The 26,121-nt window shown below is 34.1% G+C and overlaps 1 long non-coding RNA gene across 1 annotated transcript in view; it reads right to left on the bottom strand.

Annotated features, from left to right (window-relative positions):
* Positions 1 to 838: 838 nt before the first annotated feature.
* LOC108970664 overlaps positions 839 to 26,121 on the bottom strand; it is a 29,893-nt gene continuing 4,610 nt past the window's right edge. The window contains exon 3 of the long non-coding RNA XR_001993498.1: positions 839 to 1,083. This is a non-coding gene — a long non-coding RNA (uncharacterized LOC108970664). The remainder of the gene's footprint in view (positions 1,084 to 26,121) is intronic.

Raw genomic sequence — 26,121 nt, 5'->3', positions numbered from 1 at the left:
TTTTGTATATAATTAGTAAGTAATTTTTATTTAAATAAATGCATATAAATTTACCTGACACTAAACTCCTTAAGGGGGGGCTAAGGTACTAATTATATTTTTTCATTTCTTTTTTTTTTTCAAATTGAATGCATAATATCTGGAGAATATTGTGTCAAAATTTCGAGCCAAGTAAAGTAAAATCTACGAGGTTTTGAGTAAATAAGTATAAATAAATAAACGTTTTGCACTTAATTTTTTTGTGTTTTAAAGCGTTTTTCCCACAACTCACGTTTTCAAAGACTGTGCCCCTCAAAACTACTGCACCGATCCTTTTGAAATTTTAAACACTATTTCTGTACATATTTGATGAGGTAACGCGGGAGAGTTTTTTTTTTCATAATTTTGATTTCGCTAAAACAAATTAGCCAATTTTTTCCCAAAAATTGTGTTTTTCTCTTCAAAAACTTCGAAAAATTTAAAAAATTGGAATTTCAAAAAACCCTTACAGCGCTACCTCGGGGAAAACTATTATCTAACGAATGAACTTTCGTTTTTTAATTTCGGATGATCCAGCATCGAGTTATGAGGGGCACCGCAATTCAACTTTTTTTCGGTACCCGTCCGGACAATTGCTGCCATTGCCGTATTTTTTAATATTTCTTTGTAAAAAATTGGTAAGACATTTTTCGAATGTTATACGTTTTTTTCGAATGTACCATTGGTTGGATAAATAAATTTTAACTGTGTCGTCAGGAAAAAAAATCACAAAAACATGGTTTTTTTCGTATGATTTGACCTTACTTAAAACTTTAATTTTCAAATTTTAATTTATAACATATTTTTAATTTATTTAAACCTAAACTTATATGAGACTTTTATCCATAGAAACATATTTCCAAAGCTAAACACACACACATACAAATAGTAACACAAAGGTGCTTAGTTGGCTCATTCCAGGCGAGTTGATTAATTAATTGCATAAAGTTCAACGAACTGACATTAGTACTGACTCCACCACTGGCACGGGACAAAAGCTGCAACAACAACAATGGACGCGGTCGTAACCCAATAAAGCTGTGTGCCATTCACTGCGATGAGCAGCTAAAATAGAATGAGATAGGAAAAAACTAAAAATTAAAACAAAAACAATGAGAAAAACACAAAGACAAGTCAAACGAGCAACATAATTTATGCTTCGTATTTGTTTTATAACAATTTATGTAAATATCCAAGCGAAGACAGGGCCGCAACACGTTGAACTTGTGACTGGAAGCCACGACGCGGCTAATAAAAGTATCCAATAACTTCAATTCGATTAGACAACTACCGTTATTTCAGCACAAACTATTTAATGCTTTAAAAATGTTATTCTACAAATTTTATAACATAATTTCTTCAGCTTTCATAATGAAAATCAGCAGTCGCTAAGACAATAGCAAATAATTAGTAAGTATTTACGAATTTATTAGAACTTATTGTTGAATGTAATAAAGAGATATTGTTGAATATAAAAATAAGAAATAAATAAAGAAGGAAAATATTTTTTTTTTCATTATTTTTTTTTGATATTACTTCTTCCATAAATTTGCTCATTTCATTCCTGCGCCGTTCCATCCGCGAGCGTGATTGTTACTCTTAACGGTATTCACACTTGTAGGTCGCCGCTGATTACTAGCGTTGTTGTTGTCAGTCGGCACCAAGATTCGTTACAAAACGAAATTGTTGGAGTCGAGTGAGCGCACATTGATTTAATACTCGTAAAAAAGTCAATAAATAATATCATGGAGAAGAAAAAAGTACCATATAAAAAAGAAGTAAGATAAAGTGTTCGCAATATACAAATTAAATTTAAAATTTTAATTTTTCAAATTAGAAATCTCGAAAAACCTTAAATTTTCCACTTTAAGTATCAAGAAAACAGTAATAAAACTGTCGAACATGTGGCAACTCTGCGCAGAAATAATGCCTGCAGAGTCTCCATTTTAATCTTAAATATTTTTTTTAATGTCCACATATGTATTTATAAAATTTCGTTGGGACAAAAATTTATCTACAGGTGGCAACCTGAAATTTAAAATAAAATTTTTTTAAATTAGAAATTGGGAGAATTTAAAATTTTCTAGTATATGTAGAAATAGAACATCTGTGAATAACTAAATTAGAATTTTCGAACATCTGGCAACTCTACTCATAAACAACTGCTACAACAGCGCCAAATAACTTCCTCAAAAGTACTTTAATAACATACATATTTAATTCGAATACCGTATTGCAGCTTTACGTTTACTTTTACAAATTAATTTGTTTTTAACAGGTGACAACCAAAACCTAAAATAAATATAATATTATTTGGTATAAGCTACTTAAACCTTGTTAAGTTTGATATATGTATGTATGTACATATTGTAGTAATTATTTTTGTATGGTAAAATTTTTGAACATCTGGCAATCTCACCCAAACGATATGTGGGAAAAATTTTCTTTTTTAATTACCATATTGCACTTTTTTACAACTTACTTGAAAAATTTTTTTTTAAAAGATGGCAACCCCAGGCAAAAATATGTTTAAAATTATTAAACTAGTTTTCAGCGCAAGTTTGTCAAACTCTCTTTACTTTGTTATACATAGTGTAAAAATTATATTCTCACGATAAAAGTTTTAAACATGTGACAACGTCTTCTCAAGAACCGTTCCCTTAAAATCGTCTGGAAGACCTACGATATTTCACTATTATATCGTAACTTTTTATTATTTTAATCTTCTTTTATAAAAAATTTTAACAGGTGGCAACCCTTACCTTCAAATATTTTTAACATTAGCCTTTAATATTGCAACACTTATGTTTTAATATTTGTTTTATGTTACCAATTATATTGCATTCAAAATTTCACACCAGGTGGCAACTCTTCTAGATAAATATTTGGAATTCTAATTTGATCACCTTCATTGTATCAGCTTTTTTTTTAATTTTGTTAGTCCTAGCCCATCCGAGAATGACTTCGATTACATTTTATGCCATTTAGAAAATTATCACTATTTTCCATGAAGAAGAAGACTTACGACGAAGGTAGTTTGAAGAGATTTACTAAAATTTCATATAGGTAGCTTTACTTGAAAATGTCATTCTCGCTATACGCTAACTTCACATACTAAGCGTGCGCACACCAAATTAAAATATTACCTAATTTTACGTCTGATTTAAATTAACTGAGCTTATCATTTCTTATTGCCAACTTCTTCTTACGTTTCTTGAACTTGACTTCATCACTGAACTGATGACTGATCTTGTCACCTCGGTAGACTACCTCGCGACTTAGCCCACAAACACACTAGTTATCTTTAAATGTGTGTTGTTGGCTGTGGAAGTTGTTGTTGCGCTTGAGGTTACTCACGGCTATTGAACTACTTACCTAGTACCAAACCGAACGGGTGAGCGCTGTGACGTTGGCAGTGGCAATGATCGTGAAGTTCAGCTGATGAAGACGAAGACGACAAAAACAACGACGTCGTCAACAGCTTCGGCTATACTGCTATTGTCTAGCCAACAACAATGCTTATAGTATGTATGTTAACGGTGACGTTAGTTACTGTGACGGCATCGATGCAAGATTTCATTCAGCAAAGCTCACACCATTCAACTCGAGTTGGAGCAGAAGAAAAAAACAAAAACGCTACAACAAATTTATTCATTATTTTATATGTATTGTATTTAATTTAGTACCGATATGCAATAAAATATTGTTGGTAATGTTTTTCTTCAATGAATATATAGAATCCAAACTTATTTGAAGGAGAAATGGAGAATACAAATTTTCATAATACTGAAAACCTAAACTCCTCCTTATCATTTGTTCAAGTCTATGATGGAGAAATTAGTTTAGTTGGATTAGTTGGAACTGCGACATGGAACTTGGGACTATGTAAGATCGCCAACATGCAGTTCATAAACAAACAGGAAGCCTAAATTGAGTAAGTAAAGCTGTGACAGGGAATGTTGTCTATAATATACAAGCTTTAGCGTTGCAATCGGTAGTTTATAGAAGCGTGTACGATTTAAAACTGTTTTCCACATAAGTTATCCTTCGCTTAACTTGTATTGCGGTTAGGCAGTCACTGGAGCAATAATTTCGAAAAGAAGTGATTGCCAGATAGATTTTACTCTCCTCACTTACTTTTATGGATTCTTTGTATAACACGATCGGTGATTCCCACGCCAAGTCCAACACATCACATTTCGTGACGGAATCTTCACTATACCTCCTAAAATTATCGAATAAGAAAACTAGTTGTTTTTATTATGTATCAGGTAGGCCAGAATCTCTTCATGAGATTACACCCTTGTCATATTATAATCTTTTGTAGCTATCGGTCAAATGAGGACATAAACTGACCAAATAATATTAAAAGAACGCACCACCAGCAATAGATATTCCATGTTGAATTAATAGACTTGAGTTGTCAAAATAATCTTAGCGATATGAAAACACTGCTTACAATATGCCTGACAACTTCATTGTACAGTAGAATTTGTAAACCATTTTCATAGACCGTCTTCTAAGGGTGAAAACCACCAGCGACAATACCAAGCTTCACATATCAATAGTGACTCGCCGAAAGCTACTTGAGCTTAATTTTAATGCATCCATTTCCGTACTGGTCCCAACGCCAACCCTTTCTTCTCTATGACGGATAAGTTTACTGGTGGAAAATTTACCCGAGAAGATTGTAAGATTCGGCCATATTTGTTTTTTGCCAGTAGCGATAAGGGTCTCTATGAGAGTGACATTATAAAATTACCATTAAAATGGCAACAAGTTAGCTAAGTAACAGTGCATAAACCTTCCACTTAATGCAGAAATATTGAATTTTAGATTTTAAATTATTGGATCATCTGAAGTCCACAATTGTGGAAAAAATCGTTATTAGATGAAAAAGAAGCAAATGCTGTTTCTTCATGACAATGAACTACATCATAAATAAATGAGAAGAGTGATCGTCATATTCCTCTTATTTTGCCAGACCAACTTTTTCTGTCCTTGAAACTCAAAAAAATAGCAATTTAGTGACAATGAGAATATAGGAAAAGTTTGAAAGTTTTACTAAAACTCGAACTTGCAGAAACCATGAATTACAGTTTAAAAATTGTCCTATTTTACTAAATGAAAATATCGCTTTCGCATCAGAATTGCTTCGCTTGGACCACTTTGACACTATGATGTCGCCAAATTTCTATATATTGCCCAAACTATCAATGGATGTGTTTGGGAGCGTGAAACATCTACTTTAAAGTTTTTTTATTTTTATTATTTTTTTTTATTTCTATTTTTTTATATTTATTTTTTTTTTTCAAACTGAGAAAGTTTACAGGTGGAATATTTGATGCACTAGCTAGTACAAAATACAGATCTAATCAAATAATGATTGTTCTGGAAAGTGATCATGGAAAACTCTTATGCTGATTGTTCAAAATTTCGGAGGTAATCAAACAATAGATAACAGATAATTTAAGAAAAGAAGAGTCATTCCAAAAAAAAATCTACGTCCAAATCGCATTAAACGAAAAGCTGGAAAAATATAGAAATATAATGTATTAACTACATTTTTTCGATTCTAAATAATCTAATATTTAATTGTCAAAAATTTAACTATTTTCTAGACTTTTCCAAAATTAAATTGCTCGCATTTATAGTCCACAATCAACATTTATACGCAGAAACCATACGAGTTCAATAACATTTGCAAAGAAAGTACTCAACTGGCACTTTCTTCCCACAACTGAAACATCATTGCATGGTCTCTGAAAAGTTTAGTGAACTTTAGAAAGGAAAATTTGTAGTCAAAGCAAATAAATATTTACAAATCTCACAAAATGAGCGCCATTATATTATTGGCAAGTAATTTGTACTTTCCTTTTTTTATTTATTCTAATTTTCATTTCATTGTATATGCTAAAAAAAATTTTGGTTACTATGAATTTTATCAAATTTTTTTTAGCAAAAATTCACCGAAAGTGCGTCAGCGACGAATAATGGTTAACCATGTCACGACAAGTCAAGCACCCGGCAGCCGATTTGCATTTTCAATTATCGTGTGTACTAGTTTTAGACGTTTGAGCAAATCTCGTTCGAATGCTGCGCAGAGCGTTTATGCAGATGAGCATGTGAGATGATTGGCAGAAAAATGTTTTTATCGTATAGGAGACAGTTATGTATATGTATCTAAAAGAATATATATAAGAAGCAGCCAAAATACTGGAGATCAAAAACAAATTTCTCTTTACAATTGGAATTCTATTGTCGCGTGCATGCAAAAAATGCTGCAAAATGCATACATACATACGCTTATATATATGCGTATATATGCATATGTCATACAAACAGATATATGTACATAAATACTTCTAAATGCTTTGGTATATAGTCTTAAGCTCTGATGTATCAGGAGTTATTTCGCCAATAGTTGAACGTTGAAGAGCTACTGTGCTTTGTAACAGCATACTGTTACTGTTTTTTTAAAAGCCCAAACGCTGAATTGAACACTCAGAAGTGCTGTCAAAACTGTGGTAAACCGCCAGTAGCCGATTCAGTACAAAGCCACATATTCATGTTATCCCTCAGCGGTGAAGAAAGTTCCAATAGACAACAAAAGTTTAAAAGTGGGAAAAATAGAAATAAAAAATTAAAAAAAAAAACCTAAAAAACTTCAAAAACAACTCATTGCAACCAACTACACTTGCTATATGACAACAATGAGCGTACTTGACCAGCACAGAATAAGCAAGTGATGCTTTGCCGCAAGCAAAAATATGTCTTCATTTTTGGTCATAAAAGTAACAACAACAGCGACAATAATGCGCGTACCCAAGACTAGTAGCCGAAATTGCAAATCAGCACCTGCGGCGGTACAGCATCACACAATTAGCATGGATGGCAATAGCAACAACAAGAACAAAAACAACATAAAAAACAACAACAATTCACAACAAAACAGCAACAACAAAAAATGAACAACACATACACGGCAGCGCAACAATCGCAAAATATTAACAACCACGCGGTAGCCGATGTGCGCAAGTGGCAAAATGACGAAGTGTCTGTCCAAATGGCACAAATAGCGAAGTCAAGAGTTGAGTGCTGTGCTTCGTTGTCGTCGTCAGCGTTGCCACACACAATTACCCGTTCATAATCTAATTGTGATCGATGCTTAAAGAGATGTGCAAATAGAAAATGGAACGCTTCACGCCCGCAGCCAAAAAAGCGCACAAGCAGACAAACGTACGTGTGCTGAAATGTTTACGTCGGTTAAAAAGGTTGGCACAAGATTTTTGGAGATATATGTTGGACACAGTAGACTTAAGCAGCGAACTCGAAATTCGAAATAGTGCTGAATAAGCTTCTAAAATGTTTAAATATACTTTGAAATGGCCATAAAAACCTGAATTAAGATCCTAGGTGAACGAAATAATTCTCAAAAATATTTTTGTGTATAATTTCTTCGAACTTTTATATGATTTTCAGCTCATATATAGCCTCTCAAATATAAAAGGGAACCAAAATAGGAAAACAATGATGACAAAAAAAAACACAGTCATGTGTCTAATATATTATTGAGTATAAGTTTTAAGCGCACAACCAAACAATAAATAGGAAAACAATGATGACAAAAAAAACACAGTCATGTGTCTAATATATTATTGAGTATAAGTTTTAAGCGCACAACCAAACAATAAATAATTTTAACCTAAATAGCATTTAGTAATTAGGTTGAAAGTGAAATTTGAGAATATTTGTTAGATATAGTAAAGAAAATTATCTACAAAAATAATTGCATATGGGAAAAGTTTTCTAAACTGCAACTTGCTTGGCTGAAAACCAATATACTGCTTCATCAGGAAGACTACAATTATTCTAAGCTATATGGTTTTGCTTTTGTAGTTCCAGTTTAGTAAGGTCAACGTAACCGGAACGTATCCGAAATTTTGTCTGACCTAGTGTTGTCAACGATGCTGTTGGCATTCTCCTATATTATTTGTAGTATGCTTTTTGCCGCTTCAACAACAATTGTGTAGGCATAAGAAACAACCATATCCTATTATGCAATGAAATCATGGTTTGAAATAATAAAATACAAAATAAACGGATTTCTACGTATATTCTAGCGCATACGAAGCAATCTAACTTTTCAAACCACTACCTTATATATTTGACTGTGAAAAGCAAAGAAGAAAGCACCTAATGTTAACAATTCCTTAAACTTAATGACCAATCAAAGTTTATAATATATATATTTTCTTACATAAAGTTACGGAATTTCAGACCTGAGAACATTTGAAAAAAGTAAAGGTATTTTTGTCAATATCCTTTTTTTTTTTTTCTTTTGAGAGATCAAGTGTGAGTCGTGCCAACCTGCCATGTTATTTTTGTTCAGTATTCTTTGGCATTTCTTTTCCATGATGTGCTTACGCCTGAACAATTTATGTATACAAATTGTTCAACTTTATTACGAAAATTCACGTTCTGTAAAGAGGTCCTGCGCTTCGCTCCACTCATGATAAACATAATTATATGTATTACGCTCAGTAGTCCTATTCGCAACATCACCACCCATTTTGAGACCCAGCATTCATCATTGGATACATCCACCACGGTAGCTGAGAGTATATACGAAGACCGTTGGGAGTCGATAACTGAAATTGAAAGCGTGTAAAATATAGCTTGTGCCAGCACTGAAGCCGCTCGACCTTCGCAGGCGACATAATTTCGCTCTATGGTGCTCTGAAAAGTTCCAAGAAGATCCGATGTTTTCGAGCCAAATTTTGTTCAGCGATGTGACCCATTTCTGGCTCAATGGGCATGAAAGCAAACAAATTTGACGAAGCATTTGTGGCGTAGAGTCACCTGAAGATATTTAATAGCTGACGTCTCATCTAGAAAAAACAATAGTTTATTGTGGTTTGTGGCTATATTTCTTCAAAACTGATGCCGACTTATAACAAACTGCGACATATTTTCAACGAGACGGCGCCACGTCACTTCAATCACTGGACTTATTAAGAGAACACTTCGTTGAGCAGATAATTTCAAGTTTTGGGACAGTCGATTGGTCAAGATCGTGTAATATCATACGGTTAGTATTTTTTCTGTGGGGATATGTAAAGTCTAAAGTCTTTGCGGACAACCACGCTTTGACTCCAATTTTGGATCAAAACATCACTAATGTGACTCGCCAGTTATCAATTGACATGATCGAACGAGTCCTAGAAATTGGTACTCAGCGAATGGATTAACGGAGAATGTCGTTTTGAATGATAATGAACATTCTCATTTAATTTGAAGTTTCTGAGTTATTTCTTTCAAAAAGTAGAGAACGCGGAAATGGCGTATATAGTAAAAGAAAGATTCTACATATGAACTATTCTGAATGAAAGTCTAACTTAATGTTTTAATAGTTCTCAGTGATTTCGGTAGCGTAAAGCTTTAGAGTCTTCGAAATAGGCATTTATTTCCATCCTTACCTTAGGCTAAATCTTGAGTGTGTATTTAGTTATGACGGCTATATCGCGGAATTAAATAGGTGGTTAGAAACTGTTCAGATATAGCAGAAATTACAGCACTGCACTATGAATCTGTTACGTGTCTTCATAACCCGTATTGCTGAATTTCAGACTTCCAGTCATCATTTTAAAGGATATTCGAGACGAATTTTGATTTGCTAGCAAACTGAATTTTCGGAAGAAGATTTTAATAATTTTGAGTTTTATAAAATTTCTTGTGGTAATATGGCGATACCAGGACGAACACCGGGCTTAAAAATCCAAATTTGTTATACTGGAGATATTTTTTTTTTTTTTTTAGAAATTAATCAAAGTGTAGCAAAGTGTTTTTATGATTGTGTTTGCAATATTTAAGTACCAATAACATGAAGCCTAATACTCTCGCTCTGTTACAGCCTGAAATTGAAATCACAAGTAATATATGGAGAAACTCTTTCCTACTCGAACTTTGTAGTAATTATTCGTGTTCGTTTGAAAAAAAATTAAAAAAAAAAATCCATTACAAATAATCGCGAATAAAATTAACACCAACTAATCCGCAATAAGTAAGCAAATCGAGTGGGAAGTGTCATTAGGTCACATAAGCAGCCAATTGAAATCTAACATGTTGCTAAAAGAGAGTGTGAGTTCAATACCCTACATAATATGAGCAATTATGGTAAGTAATTGGAAAGTAATGAAGGAAAAAATTATCAGAAATCAATAACATTTGTCGCTTGTAAACCAGCAGTGACAGACATTTTATTTATGGCATGCCGAAAAAATAACTCAGATTTTAAATAAAAATGATTTTGAAATGAAAAAAATGGAAAAATTCTATATTTTACTAATGCCATATGCATACATATATATACATACATAAATATGCAAAATATTCATTTGCATGTGTTATAATTGGCGAGCAAGTGATCTGTTTGCGCTGTCGATTTAAGCATCGCCTACAGTCAATTTATCTTTTTAAATCACGTGGCATGCGGATTTGCCTCCACACCGCCTGAGCCCAACGCCATGCACGGCATTACATAAGTAGGTCAAACCATTGCGCGTACACGCTCAGCAACGCAACTCGCGGACTGGATAGCTGACTGGCTGCTTGGCATAGAGCTCACAGCCTACAATAGCAACGGGAGTAGCGTATTTGAATTATTTTGTAAGTTCCATGCAGTTCCCACATGCAATTAGCCAAACTCCGCTATGCTAGCGGAATTGGCGTGCAGTTAGTCATAGCTTTTGTTGGTGCAACATAATTTTCGAAAATTATTATGCCAACTTGAACAGCAACATCCTGTTGAGAGCTCTTTTGTGCAACGATTGTGTTATTCCCACTGGAATTGGGAGCAGGGAATGCACCGAAAAAAATTATTCAAAACTTTATGAATTTTATGAAAATTTTTTACGAAAATTTATATAAAAATTTAGAAGAAAGTAAATTTTGAATGGAATAGTTAAACAAATTTTAGTTATAAATGCTATCTAGTTTTCCGACGACAAATTTGAAAAAATAATTAAAGTTGAGTTCGTAAGAAGGTGATAACGCTCTATATATATTTAATTTATCTATAATTCGTTCAAGCAACTTTCATCTTAAACAATTTGTCACAATTAATTTTTTTTATAAAGAGATAACTTAAAAAATAATTTTCTGCAAATGTGGCAATATTGTTCAAAGTTTTTTACATGGAGCTAAACATTTTTTATGTTAACCGTGGACAATATACTCTATTTTGTTTAACTTATTAAATTGGTATTTTCTTTTGTCTAAATGGCAACTCTATTAAAAATCTTTTAACAAAAAAAAAATACTTTTAGAACGATTAAACCATAAATATTTTAATATTTATCTTGCTTTTCGCATTAACAAGCGTTGGCATGTTAAAATATATGGCAACACTATCTACTATAAACGGATTTGAAAAATTTGGTTTGAAAAGTCAAAGCATACTTAGTGGACTAATACTTATTTTCATAAATACTTGCATAATTTTTTTATTTAAACGTATGGCAACTCTGTCAAAAAATTTGCTTTGATATTTAAAATTAATTTGCGAAAAATTCAGATTACTTCAGAATATCTTTGGGCCGATTAAGCAAATATTTTTTTTTTACTGATAATTGGCAACCCTATTAAATATCGGCTCTGTAGCAACACCATTGCTGATGGAAGGTAGATAACTTATAAATAGAATATTGAATATTGACTACTCTGCTTATTTGGAAGTCACGAAGAGTTAATACATTTTTTATTTTAAGGTCGCTTACTACAATAACAATTTTTTTTGACGTTGCCATCGTGATTCAAATATTTAAGTTTTCTTAAAGATTTAACGGAATCATTATTTCTAACCGAATAATTTAAAACACTGAATACTGCTTTAAAATAAACTTAAATTTAATTTAACACGTGGTTGCCATCCCAACCCTAAAGTACTATCTAAAATTTGAATCTAAAAATATATTTGAAAATTTGTATAGAAAGACGACCTTTATGCAGAAAACTTGTATGGAAAAGAATATATAATGTTGCCAGCTTGAACGTGGTTGCCATCCCTGTTAAATTTCGAACTATTATTTACTTAAAAATTAATTTGCAAAGGTGAAGTGTATATAAAGCTATAGTATTTTTTTACAAAATGTGTGTGGTTATGCCCCCTCATAAAATTTTTTTAAATCCAATTTCCTGAAAAATCCTATCATTTCGTAAAAATTGGTAAAGTTAAAATAAATAATAAAAAATTGTTTTTCCTATAGCGTAGTTGACACAAAATTTGATGTTGCCACCTGAAGATTTTTTTAAGTTTCATTTTCATTAAAATTGCTGATGTTGCCACCTGAGAAATTTTAATTTTAATTTCATTTTACAGTTTTAACTTTCACGCACCAGAAAATGAAACAAATGCAAATTTAACGAAAAATACGCAGAAAAAAGGTTAGTGCTGCTACCTGATTAAATATTTTTTTATTTTAGTTTTAATTTCCATAAACTTGGAATACTTCAAAAAAATTGGTGTTGCCACCTGATTATTACTTTCTTTTTAATTTTAGTTTTCAATAGAATGGCTGATGTTGCCACCTGAGTAATGTTAATTTTATTTCTTACTTTTAATTTTCAATAAAATGAATTTTTTGTACAGAAAACGATAAATTTAATTAACAGTAATTTTTGTAAGCTTTAGAACTTAACTTATTTTCAAGCCAACAGCATTCTGCGTATGCAATAAGTTGGAAGTACAAATAATGTATTATGAAATTCACTATAATTTCTTACAGTGCTTGACCATCGACCGCAGTCCCTCCTCCTCCATTGCAGCGTGTTCATTTTGTCTAACCTTATTATATGCATTTTTGTTTTGCTTCACTTTACAACTTTGCTGTGTGCAACGCGTTGCATATTAAGTGCAATTACAGTGCCGATCACAACCCAATGATAAGCATTTATTTTTACGGCCAGAACACACACGCACACATACACATTTACATGCATGCATAAAATAGTAAATTTAGTTCTGTGGAGTAGCCAACCAACAGCAAAAAATACATAACAACATGCTAACTGCATATGTGGCAGCTTAGAATTAGAACAACATATTGTTTTCAATTTTCTATTTCATTTCATTTTATTTTATTTCTCTAGTTTTTTTTTTTTTTTTGTTTGTTTTTTTTTTTACCCAAGTTTCATTCCTTATTTTAAGCTGCATTTTATGTCTTATTTCCTTTTAAGGCTTTCGGTTGAAACTTTGCTAGTCCAATGGTTGAAATATACATATATGTCAGTATATACCCTATACACATTTACTCGAAGTTCTATTCAAATGAGTATGTAGTTATGTCTGCGGCCACTTACTTTCTTAGCATTAGAATCACTGAATTTTCTGTTATTTCTAAAGCAAAGGGCACAGAGTTGCATTTCATAGCGCTTGATGGATTGTTCATAGTTGGATTTGTGCGCACGAGCGGTCACTAATTGAAATGCATCACGAGCGGTTGGCTCGTTGCTCCTCCGCCGTCATGAGCAGCTAGCAATTTTCTGCAGTAAAACTAACGCATTGTTGTAGTTGTTGTTGTCTTTGTTGTGTGCAGGAAGACCACATTGGTGGCAGTAATGAGGTGTTGGTGATGGCTTCATACACGATTGCATCGACATGTGTGTGTATGTGTGTGCAGTTGCCGTTTATTGAACATGTGGCGGCACGACAACGTACCCAATTGAGTAGGTTGGTAGGGCAAATGCAATTTGTGTATACAAACTGACGAAGAGAAGGCCATCTGGTTGTTGGATGTAAAGACGGCGGTAACTGAGTTCTAAACTTGGTTGTAGATAAGTAAGGCACGGAGTTTCATAAAAATCATTAGTATTTATTTAAAGAACAAACAATAGTAGTAGAAAATATTCCCAACCATATCGTATGCTTCTCTTCTCATCTCGTTAAATCTTAGTCAGTGCATTAAACGGCACGATGCCGTCTGATAAGATTTTGTCAATGAAAAAAAAAAACCAAATTTTTCAAATAAATGCGACCCTTTTCTAAACAAACTTCCCTTTTATTTCGATTAGCTTGATTCAAAAATATTTCAATTTATCTAACTCGTTTAAAAATAGATTTTCTGAAACTCTGCGATTGGGGCTCCATAAGACAGAAATATAAATATGGCAAGCTAATTCGATAATTTTGACCATAATGTAGATGAAGGACTTCTTCTTCATCAAATGCGGTAATTTTTCTGAACTTTGGCGTTTCGATGTTCGCTGAGGCTGCTGATCTTAACACGCTATTGAATCCCAGAAAACGGTTATCGTCACCTTTCTAGCCGATAGTTCAGTATTCAATTCTTCTGAGCAGATATTAATTGAGTCGAATCTATTTTTCGTCGAAAGTGCTGCGAAACAATTAATTGGTATCAATGTATTATACGTAGTGTGCAAATTCGCCACATTCGTAGCACCAATTTGTCCACATCTTAATCAGCCTAAATAGTTCATGCAAAAGATCATACCGTTGAGGTCTCCACTTCCACTTCCAAAGGGGGCTTTTTCCCTTGACTTTCGGCAAAGCGGATACCGTTGCCCCAGGTAGCGACTCATTCAGGGCCCTATCGGATTTTCCTACATCCGTTCATTTCGTTTTTTTTATAATATGTATACATGTCTGTTGTGTTATTACTCAGAGCCGCTAACCAATTCCTGGAAGTAGTCGCCTACAATGGTCCCAAGGTTAACTCTGTTATGAGTCCTATTAAGAATCCAACGGGAAGCGAAAGTCAGGGCTCAATCAAATCCAATTCAAAGACAAAAGTTCCTTAATACTTTTTACAAGTTGCGATTGTTGTCGTACATTAATAAGGTCATTAAAAACTTCGAATTTATAAGTGTTTCGTAATAAAGTTTCGATCGTGACTTGTAAACGTCTTCATGTTTCTGCCAATTTGTGGGAAACTGCGATTTCAACATCGTTTCGAAAACCAATTTTAACGAACAATATCCATGTATTTTTAATTCTTCAATTCTAGACGGGTTTGTTTCTTAAGTCTTTTATAATTATGAATATGAATATGAAAAATGTAAATGAAAAAACTTTTCGGGCAATTATTTTCTTTCAAAAAAAAAAAATATATATATATATATATATTATTCTTAAGACCCCCTTTAACCCTACTTACACTTATCAGCACAACGCAGCACCGCCAGATCGCAGTAAGCACACGAGCGCACATAATTTACAAAACTGATTTTCTTTCGCCTTCGGCCTCTCACTTGGCAGCGTTAAATTACTATTTTGTTGCAGTTGGTTAATTGCTGGCTGACAGTCGCCGCCGCCGCTGTCAGAAAGACTCGGCACGGTCGATGAACTCCGCAATGAAAACGAACTTACAAAACAGCGAGTGCGCCGCACAATGTTACAATAACAAAAAATAAAATAAAAATAAAAAAAAAAGTTAAAAAAAACGAAAAGGAAAAGGAAAGATTGTTAAGACGTCAAGTAAATAGTCCAAAAAGAACTTTGGTCATTACACGAAATAATGTGGCCTAAAGAGCAGGCGAAGCGAAATTAAGAAAACGAAAAGTCATAAAGAGAATGGCTGGCACTGAAGAAAGAAGCGCACACGCACCGGAAAAGAAACAACTGAAGAGTTCTACGGAGTAAAAGCAAAGCTAAAATTTAAGTTAAGAACGAAAGCACCACACACACGCACATACATATATATGGGCACGCATGAAATTTCAGAAGTCAACGAACTCTCGAGTAAAATAATATAAAAAAGGCAACAAATGTAATAATAAATGAGCATGCGTGTGAAATCTGTATTGGTGTTATTGTAAGCTCACATGGAAGTGCGTTAAGTTGTTTGCCTACTGTGCAATCTCATTACATGCTTTTGTACGGCAACAATTTAATAAAGTACGGTGCACTCTTATTTTGATAGGGATGGTCACCTCGATCGATCAGATCTGTATACATAATAGTTGTAGAAAGTCCTTAAAATATACTTCTTAGAACTTGGTTGATCCCTAAAATAACAATTTTTCGAATATTTGAAGGAAATGTTTTGGTTTTCATAATAATCAGTGAACGGCTGCCATGTAATAAAAATAAAAGTTTTATAGGAACAAAATTTAACATATTCTTTCTCATTTTGTAGAAAATACATATTTTTTTTACCAAAGGCAATTAGAGATAGCCAAATCTTTTCAATTATTTTGCTTGAAATTTACTGCTTTAGAATATCTGTCAAAGATCACATTAGTACGACCTCACCTAATTAAAAAATAATTTATTAATATTTGTATCCTGAAAAATACTTCTCTTGCCAAAGCAAATATGAAACAAATCTGAGCCGAATAAGCAACAAGAATACAATGGAGCCAACTCTACAGTGGAGTTTAACTGAGAGTTATTCTGGTATGAAAATATGTAAGTCCGAAGAGTGAAAAGCCAGTGGACGAATCTTTGGGATCTATTTTTATAATGGCAAAAGAAAAATTTTCTCTGTTTTTCAGCGTTCATAATATAGTAATATCAGAATCCTCAAAAAACGAAATCGTGGAAAAAGACCTCCGTCTAAATAAAAATCTTTGCCGAATTATATACAATTCGTTCCAAAATTCTTCAAAGTCTTCGTTCCAGCCCACTGCTGATCGCAGGCCTCAAAACAATGCCACTGAGAGTCTGCAGAATTACTACTTGCCAGCAAAATACTTAAAACCGGTATGAAAATGTTGACAAAAGAAATTTGGCCTAAGAAATGTGTTTTTCTTTAAAACTAAATGTCCTTTTCATTTTGTCTGGTATATAGTATAACATATTAAGTACATAGAACAAATTATCAATATAAATACATGTTTTCTTCCTCAATTTGTACTACTTCAGCTTTGCATATTTACTCCAGTGAGTTAAAAATTTCTTCACAAAGAACCACAGGATATAGTGCTTCATTTCTTTGCGAGTTATGCTTTCGAATCCTAGTTAATCAAAAGTTAAGACATAATTGTCATATATGAAAATATCTTCCAATGATATAAAACTTAAAAGATACCCAAAGCTCTTCATATAGTAGTCTATTATATCTACATTTGTATTATAGATTAGCTTTTTCAAAATTTCTTTGCCATTTCGAAAATTTCATAGTGCTTCTCTCAAAAAAAAAATTTGTGTCTTCTGATAAGAAACTGGGACACTCCCTATTAAGCTTTTGGAGGTCCTTACGTTATTTTTGTGAAACTCAATCCTTTTGCTAAGGACCAAATCTGGCCGCATCTAGGCGATTACTTTTTTCTGATGGCCCTAGTGCGGACAATGCAGTTCTCAAGTAAGTCTTTAACAGTAGGGGAGCAGTTCATACTCGTAGCACATGATTTCCTGCCAATCCCACCAAACATATAGCAAAATCTTCCTACAGGTCAATACTGGTTGCACTAACATTTTCGCGGTCTCACTGTGATTCAACTACGAGTGTTTCGTTTTTGAGCTTCCGAAGGGTGGTGCGTTTTTCACATCAAAATTACTCGGAGGATGTGGAAGATACCTAATTGCATCTAATTTTCTGTTACAGTACCAAGATTATAAATTACTTTCACATTTTTAGCAGCGTGCTGAGTTTTCGGCTTTGTAGAAGAAAAGTTGTAAAACATGGCACATTTTCGCTTTCCTTTTTCAGCTCACAGAACTGAATCAGGGTTTCAAAAGGAATGTGTAAACAAAGGAGATCTTACCTTACCAGATCCATGCAGCATAATTCGACACTTATATAACGTGAGGTAAAGAATGCTAAAGCCATCTATCGGAAAAATAATACAAGTTTAACTAGATTATATACTTTTCTCTAATCCCTAATAGGTATGTGGATACGGTGTATAAAGCTGGTCGAAAACCCTTTATATTTATGGACTCCTAAACTACTGCACCGACTATAGTAAAATTTAATACACTGTGTCCAGTTCGGACAAACAATTCATAAATAACAAGTAAGGAAGAGCTAAGTTCGGGTGTCACCGAACATTTTATACTGTCGCATCAAATACCGCATTTGTGTAAAGTTTTTTCCGCTATCATCATTGGTTCCTAATCTATATATTATACAGCGAAGGCATCAGATGGAATTCAAAATAGCATTATATTGGAAGAAGGCGTGGTTGTGAACCGATTTCACCCATATTTCGTACATGTCATAAGGGTGTTAAAAAAATATTATGTACCGAATTTCGTTGAAATCGGTCGGATAGTTCCTGAGATATGGTTTTTGGTCCATAAGTGGGCGACGCCACTCCCATTTTCAATTTTAAAGAAAGCCTGGGTGCAGCTTCTTTCTGATATTTCTTCCGTAAAATTTAGTGTTTCTGACGTTTTTTGTTAGTCGGTTAANGGTATGTGGATACGGTGTATAAAGCTGGTCGAAAACCCTTTATATTTATGGACTCCTAAACTACTGCACCGACTATAGTAAAATTTAATACACTGCTGTCTCTTATACACATCTAGATGTGTATAAGAGACAGGTATATGGAACTGCCTGAAAGAAACGACTCTTTAGAGTTTGGTTCACATAGCTTTCTGAGATATGAACAAAAAACTTAGTAGGGGGCGGGGCCACGCCCACTTTTCAAAAAAATTACGTCCAAATTTGCCCCTCCCTAATGCGATCCTTTGTGCCAAATTTCACTTTAATATCTTTATTTATGGCTTAGTTATGACACTTTATATGTTTTCGGTTTTCGCCATTTTGTGGGCGTGGCAGTGGGCCGATTTTGCACATCTTCGAGCTTAAACTTCTTATGGTGCCAAGAAATACGTGTGCCAAGTTTCATCATGATATCTCAATTTTTACTCAAGTTATATCTTGCACGGACGGACGGACAGACAGACATCCGGATTTCAACTCTACTCGTCACCCTAATCACTTTGGTATATATAACTCTATATCTGACTCTTTCAGTTTTAGGACTTACAAACAACCGTTATGTGAATAAACCATAATACTCTCCTTAGCAACTTTGTTGCGAGAGTATAAAGATGTCATTCGAGTATATGTTCATAGATAATATCATTATCATAATTCTACAAACTGAAGGTGAATTTGGAGTAAAGAACTTAAGCAATAATGAGTCACAAGTATTTGAATATAGTACTATTTTATTTACTTTGCCACATTTATGTTATGTTGTTGTAGTTATGATAGTTCATATAGAAGAATACTTATCCTCTGCTTACACAAAGTTTTGACTACATTAAATCATACATAGCTGCCGCAGAAGCATATCTGAATGCTAGGTTTACTTCCACCACAAAAAAAAAAAAAAAAAAAAAAAAAAAAAAAAAAAAAAAAAAAAAAAAAAAAAAAAAAAAAAAAAAAAAAAAAAAAAAAAAAAAAACTGGTTAACAAATTGAAAAATTAATTGTGCAACAAAGCCAGCAACAACTACAGTAAAGACAAAGACTGGTTAAACATTTGACACTAAGCTATAAAAAGTCTAATAAATCATCGCGAAGAAAGAAAGAAAGATATAATTACTTTAAGTAAACACCATAGAATCTGCTAACGTTAAATAAGATTTGAAGTTTTCTGTTTTTCTTTTTTTGATTGTGCTAATGTCGATGCTGATGACTGCTACCAAAAGTTATATGTCTAACCTTGAACTTTGCGCAATCGCACCATGAATTTTACTCGCACCAGCTACTCATATTAGCCAGCTATTTACATTACGAAGAATTAAAAGGCGTTTCTGCAAAGACAGCACGAGGATTAGGTGTATGAACGGGTATGTATGTATGTGCAGAGTTTGTGATTGGCTTTCGGAATGGCTTATGATGATCTCAGACATGCTCTAAGAAGCATTGAAACGAAAACAATGTGTGCATACAAACATAATAATTTTCAAATTTTTAAAATCAAGAAAGAAATGTAAATATGATTAATGTCGTTGAGACTAGTTTAATGAAAGCAGAAATATTTTGATATATTTTGTTTGAAATTGTTTTCTAAAAGTGCTGAAGATAACTAAATATATTTCAAAGAGTGAATGAAAGTCTACTTTTATAGCGCAATTCTGTTTTATCATTTTTATCACCTCACAAATCGCTCTCCATTGTTTGAGAGGAGTTTGGAAGTTTCTTCCACCCCTTGGCCTTAGTTGTCATGGATTGTGCCATTAAGAGGAAATCACACTCGCTAAGCAGCTTAAACGTTTCAATAGGTGCCATCTGTGATGTACTAAGGACGGTATCTACATTGGCGTTCAAAACCGTTCTGAATGTAGCATTTTGGGGCGAAGACTCTAATATACTCAGGGCAGATGGGGCATGAGGCATCTAAAGCAGAAATATTCTGAATTTCGCCGCTACTTCGAACTACGAATATTTAAAAAAAGAGAACACTAACAAGAAATATGAATATCAATAGTAATGTAAAGCCATTAAACATCGGCGTGGCCTCTGTCGCTCCCAACCAACCGCAAATTAAACAATACTTCAAAAAACTTACAGAATTAGACAGCTAATTTTTCTATTTTTCCAGTTAATTGCAATGCTCATGACTATAATATCTATGCATGTATGCATGTATGTTTGTAAAAGCACATCTGTTTGAGCAAATATTGATGGCAGCCATAAACACTATTAGCGCCTATTTTTACATGAATTATGTGTGCTTCCCCACCAAGCGTGCAAAGGCCAGTTTAAATGTGCTCACCCATTAAACTAACTTTGTATGTACATATATTTCCCGAAGGCTGTGCTGGGCGCCACTACCGGCACTAGTACCAACGTTGTGCCACTGGCAGAGTTCTTGCTTACCTTTCACATCGTCCATCACACAACCGCGAGCGGTGTGTGGAAGACATGTCTGCCCGCTAATGTCTTTAAGTTTGTGCAGAGCTTCGTTAAGCGTCGTTGGCTAACTATGAAAGCCATGTGGCCATATCGTTTCCGTCACAATGCTTGGCTGTATCGGATGCGGGCTAATACTCACCAAACCACGTAGCTGCCCACTAAGTAGACAGCACGTCAGTCCGTCAGGCAAATAGTTGGCTGGTCAGCAAGTGCCCCAGCTTAATTTGCGGCCAACGAACTCGCACAAAGCGGTGTGCTTACATTTCTTTTGCTATCGCGCACTTCGTGCCTCCTTACCGTGCCGCTTTTCATAATCATTTAACACTTTTTATACACAATTTATCATTGCTGCCATTTAATGTTGCTTCTATTCGCGCTCAAAATTTTGTGCACACATTTTTGCCGCTTAAGCATAGCTTTCAATGAAAGTGATTAAAGTGCCAAAAATATTAGTCTAAATATTTCATTAGTTATGCTCGAATTACAGAATTGTTCTAATTTTTTTAATGTATTTTTTTTTTGGTAGGAAATGGCAAATGAAAGTTGGTAAAGTCGAGAGTAATGGCGAAATTAATGTTATTCCTCAATGAGTTACACTCAGATATAATTTCTGCTATTAATTTCTGGTTGATTCTTAAAAATACATATATACGTTCTTGTTTGACGTTCAGTTGGTGAAGAATATTTGGCAGAATCTACCATAGTCTGCCATTTATGCATCCTGTCCTCCAAGTAAGGCGATTTATTTCTAATGAAAGGAAGCTTAAAAATTTTAAGATATTTAGTAATGAAAAAAAAATTGGTATATGGCCAATACGACATCCTCTAAGGAAGGCGGACATATTCTGCGAAAGTCATATTTTGCCATATTTTTTAATTTACGAAAAACTCATTTATTCCAAAAAGTTAATGGAAGCTGGCTTATGATTCAATAAGCTTTACTAAACCAACCCCCACAAAAAGTATTCTGCATAATAGTGACCAAGTTAGCCAACTGACAGCTCTACTATTTAATATGATCTTCATATGATTCGGAAGCCCAAAGTGATGACGGAATGATGAAAGCCAGTAATTTCGTCTAAATGCATGAGTTGGTCTTGAGGGATGGTTACTCCTCAAATAGAAATATTTGCTTATTTCCCTTTCTGTTAGGCCAGAAATTTGTATCGTCCATAATGTGTATGAAATTGTCTTTATATTTGACTCACGTAACTTTCATAGATTCCAATTTTTTATAAAAATACTTAGCTTCGTTCACAGTCTTTTGTAAAGCCAATGAAAAAACTTCTGTAATTGGATCCAGCTATCGGCAAAAACGTACTGAACCTATTATAAATCTGTTTAGTTAATTGTATTTTCGCTATTTTACATCGAAGCGGGGCAAAAGCGGCATATTCGAGAAGGAAAGTTTGAGATGATTATATTGCAGATAATAATGTTGGCATTCGAAAAGACATTAAATCTTACTGCATGAATGCCGATCGCACAATATATGTATATTTAGAACTCTGACAATCATTGAAAGGTGGCGTTTGCTGAGAGCGAAGAGTTAACTAGGGCTCGCACGACTTATTGTGACCAGAAAAACCTTGCTAATGCACAGCTGTTGGCAGTAGACCAGGGTTGATGAACTGACCTGATGTATAACGTAGTTAGTAGCCAACGGAGTTGTCCACCGTTAAATGAACTTTATTAAAAGAAAAATCTGAAGAAATACAGATTTAAGTCTAAGCAAATGTTAGACGATAGGCATACTTCTAGCTCATTTGGTTGCTCCATTTATTATATGATAGGGTAACCCAGAAATTTGTTAGAGAAGTTAAAATTTATGGGTAATAAGTAAACCAGGAAGATAACCGAAATCGTTCGGACACCGCGCCTCTCTATACCAACATATATTGGGTAGTCCAAAAAGTTTTTTCGTATTTTGTTTATAGATATCGTTGCAGTTGTATATCTTCAGTGCTACCAATTACATTGTAACCTACCATATGGTGTTGGAAAGTTGAATTTTTAAGCTTCATTTAACCAAAAAATTTCGGGGAAGTTAAAGAAAAAAGTTACAGCTGTACAAAAATGAGTGAAAACAATGAAGAAGCTCGCTAAATTTTGAAATTTTTGTATAAAAAAGGGAAGAATGGCACGCAAGCCACTTATGAAATTGGGAAGTTTAGGGAGACGATGCTGTATTAGTTCGTGTAGCACAGCAATGGTTCGCTCGCTTCCGTTCTGAAAATTTCGAAATTTCGATTTATACTGATGAAAGTTTTCCACTCCTGGAATAATGTCTCTAGCGAGTAAGGAAAATTTGCACATTTCACAATGTATTTCCACAAAAGTTGGCACAGGTTATTTTCTAAAGCAAAAATGTAATACCCGAAGAAACTGTTCAAATCGGTTAACTATAGCATATAGCTGCCATACAAATGGAATGATAGGAATCAAGTTCTTGTATGGAAAACTTTCACATTTAACAAGATATATTCACGAAATTTGGTATAGATTATTTTTTATAGAAATAATGTAATATCAGGAGAAATTATTCAGATCGACTCACTATAGCATACAGCTGCCATACAAACCGAACGATAAGAATCAGGGGCCTGTATGGAAAACTTTCACATTTGACTTGGTATCTTCACGAAATTTGACATGGATTACTGCTTAAGGTAATAATATAATCTCCACAAAAAGTTGATCAAAACGCATTGCTATATCATATAGCTTCCATACAAACTGAACACTTAGTTACTAACAGAAATGCATCTGTGAAGCGTATTTAGCTTAGGTGCAACCAAAGTTAACGCTTTTTCTTGTTTTATATTAAGTTTGATCTCCATATGTCAATTGCAGTATTGTTGTTTGAAAGCTGTTTCTTTACGATGCGAAATGTTTTTCTGCCGATTTTTGAAATGAGAAATATTAAGAACGAGTTTGCTTAAAATTTTTGTATCTAGTAGATTGGATACGGAATCGTTGAAAATCTTGCAATCTTTATGAAATATTTGAGTGACTGAAAGCATTCAGTAAAGGTCTCGAAGTCATCAAAAACGTTCCTCTTATAAGTTGTCCATCTACTTCTATTAATGACGAAATCATCAAAAACGTAAAAAAAAAATGCTGGTTAATATTTGGGGTATGAAAGGTGTCAATGATAGACTAGTACCAAAAGACCAGAGGTCGAGTAGAGATCGAAAAACCAAAATACCAAAATTCGTTGAAGCCACTGAAGGCCATCTTAGCTGAGTCTTTTAACAAGACTGTTGTAAATGGCATTACGCTTTGACATGCGTAAGCCAGTACAAAAAGGTTATTTTGAAATTGTATTTTTTTGTCAATCCGGGTCAAATTTGATCAGATTTGGTAGAAATATGTTTCGATGCGATTGCGAAATGAAGTAAGTCTGACTTGAAGGGTCAAATGTATTAATAAAAGGAAACAAAAAAATGCATCTAAATCATTATCGAGCTTCAAGAGAGCGTACAACATAAGAGAAAAACAAACCTTATAAAGAAGACGCGAAAAGTCCACCAATGTTAGCGTTAAAAGCTACTAATACTATTCCACACACTTACAATGAGCGCTGCCGATCGTGAGTGGCAACGTGAAAGTGTATGTGAGTGTATATGAATTTGTAAGTATGTTGGAGTGTGTGTGTGTGTGTTTTTTTTGTATGTGTGTGTTTGCCTTTACTTAGAACCTTTACTTTGAGTGAGATTTTCAGTTGGCCGTATCGGTTGCGCGCGCGCTCAGCCAAGCATGAGCCATGTAAGCGTGTTAGCAAGCATTTTTGTTGTTTGTTTTGTTTCTGTGGTAGATTCTAAGCCACCTGTATGTATATGATGCAAAAAAGAGCGTTATGAGCGCGCATGTTCTTCGTAGAATTTCTCTTTCGTCTCGTCTACAGGCATTTGACAGCGAATGTGCAACTAAAAAGCAATTAAAAGAGATCCGCAAATCTTCCTCGAATCGGAGAAAGAGCCAAGTGGCTTACATATAGGCACAGGCGACTCAAGTGCTGAGCGCCAATACAAACGCACGCACACAGGTAGTGGCTGCTTGTGATGGATGATGAATTACGGTTGCGGCTGCCGCTTTCGTTGAGTTACGAGCACTTAGAATGCCATAAAACGAGCGTGTTCGAGCGAATGAAGCTGTTTACAAACATACGCACACTCACACAAGCAAATGTGTCTCTGTATCTCTGGCCACTGTCACTGTCATGGCCGCAAGTATTGCTTATGAATTTATCAGAATTTTCTTTGCGGCCAATTGTAGGTGTATGTGCATAAGTGTGCGTGTATGCCTTATAAGCGGGAAGCGCTGTCGATCGCTGAGCGCGTTCGTCGCGCGTAAAAGTCTAACTATCTACTGATATCGGCTTTCAGGTGCCACCGACTAGCACTGACTGGCAAACTGGTGAGCGCTCAGAATTTCTACTCGAACTCGAGCTCAGCTTTGCCATACTATCTCCATGTATATGCGCGTTCATGTGTATATGTGTGTCTTTTATTCTGAGCGGTTTTTAATGCAGCTTGTGGTGTTTTGGTGTGCGTGTGTGTGCGTGCGCTTAGTACGTTCACAAGTGTGCCCATGACATTGATGTGGCGCTGCGACTCATCCGTGATTCAGTTTTCCGCAAGCAACAATACGATCGAGACACGGTTTCGTTAGCATTTTCTGGATGCGCGTCTAACACTTAGCCGATGTGCTAACCAACCAACCAGATCAAGCCAATTGCCGTTTAGAGTTAGAGTTACAATCAGCCAGTGGCAGTACAAAGTATATGATGGAGACTGTGTTAGAATACTGGCTATGCGGTTTTGTTGTGGAAAAGCAATAACAAGAAGAATAAGAATAAGAAGAAGCAGCAAAAGAATAAGAAGACAAATTGCTGAGTGTTGAAAGAAAAGTGTTGGCAATAAGCAACTTAGTTTGGTTAGAATAGTTGCTTGGAAAGGTTGGAAAATTTACAACAACAAAAAGCAAATACAACAAATTAGCAAATAAAAACAAGAAATTTATGCAAAAAAAAAAATAATAATAAATAGATTTCATAAACGGAAATGTGCAAATTTAACTGAGAAAATGTAATTGGTGAACTGGTGTTTGAATTGCGAGAAAGAAAAAAACAACAACAAGATATGATATACAACAAAAAGCAATGGAAATTTTGAAAATTATGTAAAATTAAAAAAATTTCAACATCAAAAAAATGTTCAAGTGACAAAAAATGCAAGAAATTTAAGAAAAATTATAAATAATTA

Source organism: Bactrocera latifrons, unplaced genomic scaffold, assembly GCF_001853355.1.
Source record: "Bactrocera latifrons isolate USDA-ARS-PBARC rearing strain unplaced genomic scaffold, ASM185335v1 scaffold_305, whole genome shotgun sequence".
In the NCBI taxonomy this organism is placed as follows: Eukaryota; Metazoa; Arthropoda; class Insecta; order Diptera; family Tephritidae; genus Bactrocera; species Bactrocera latifrons.
Note: the sequence above shows the minus strand (reverse complement) of the source record. Positions and strands in the feature narration are given on the sequence as shown.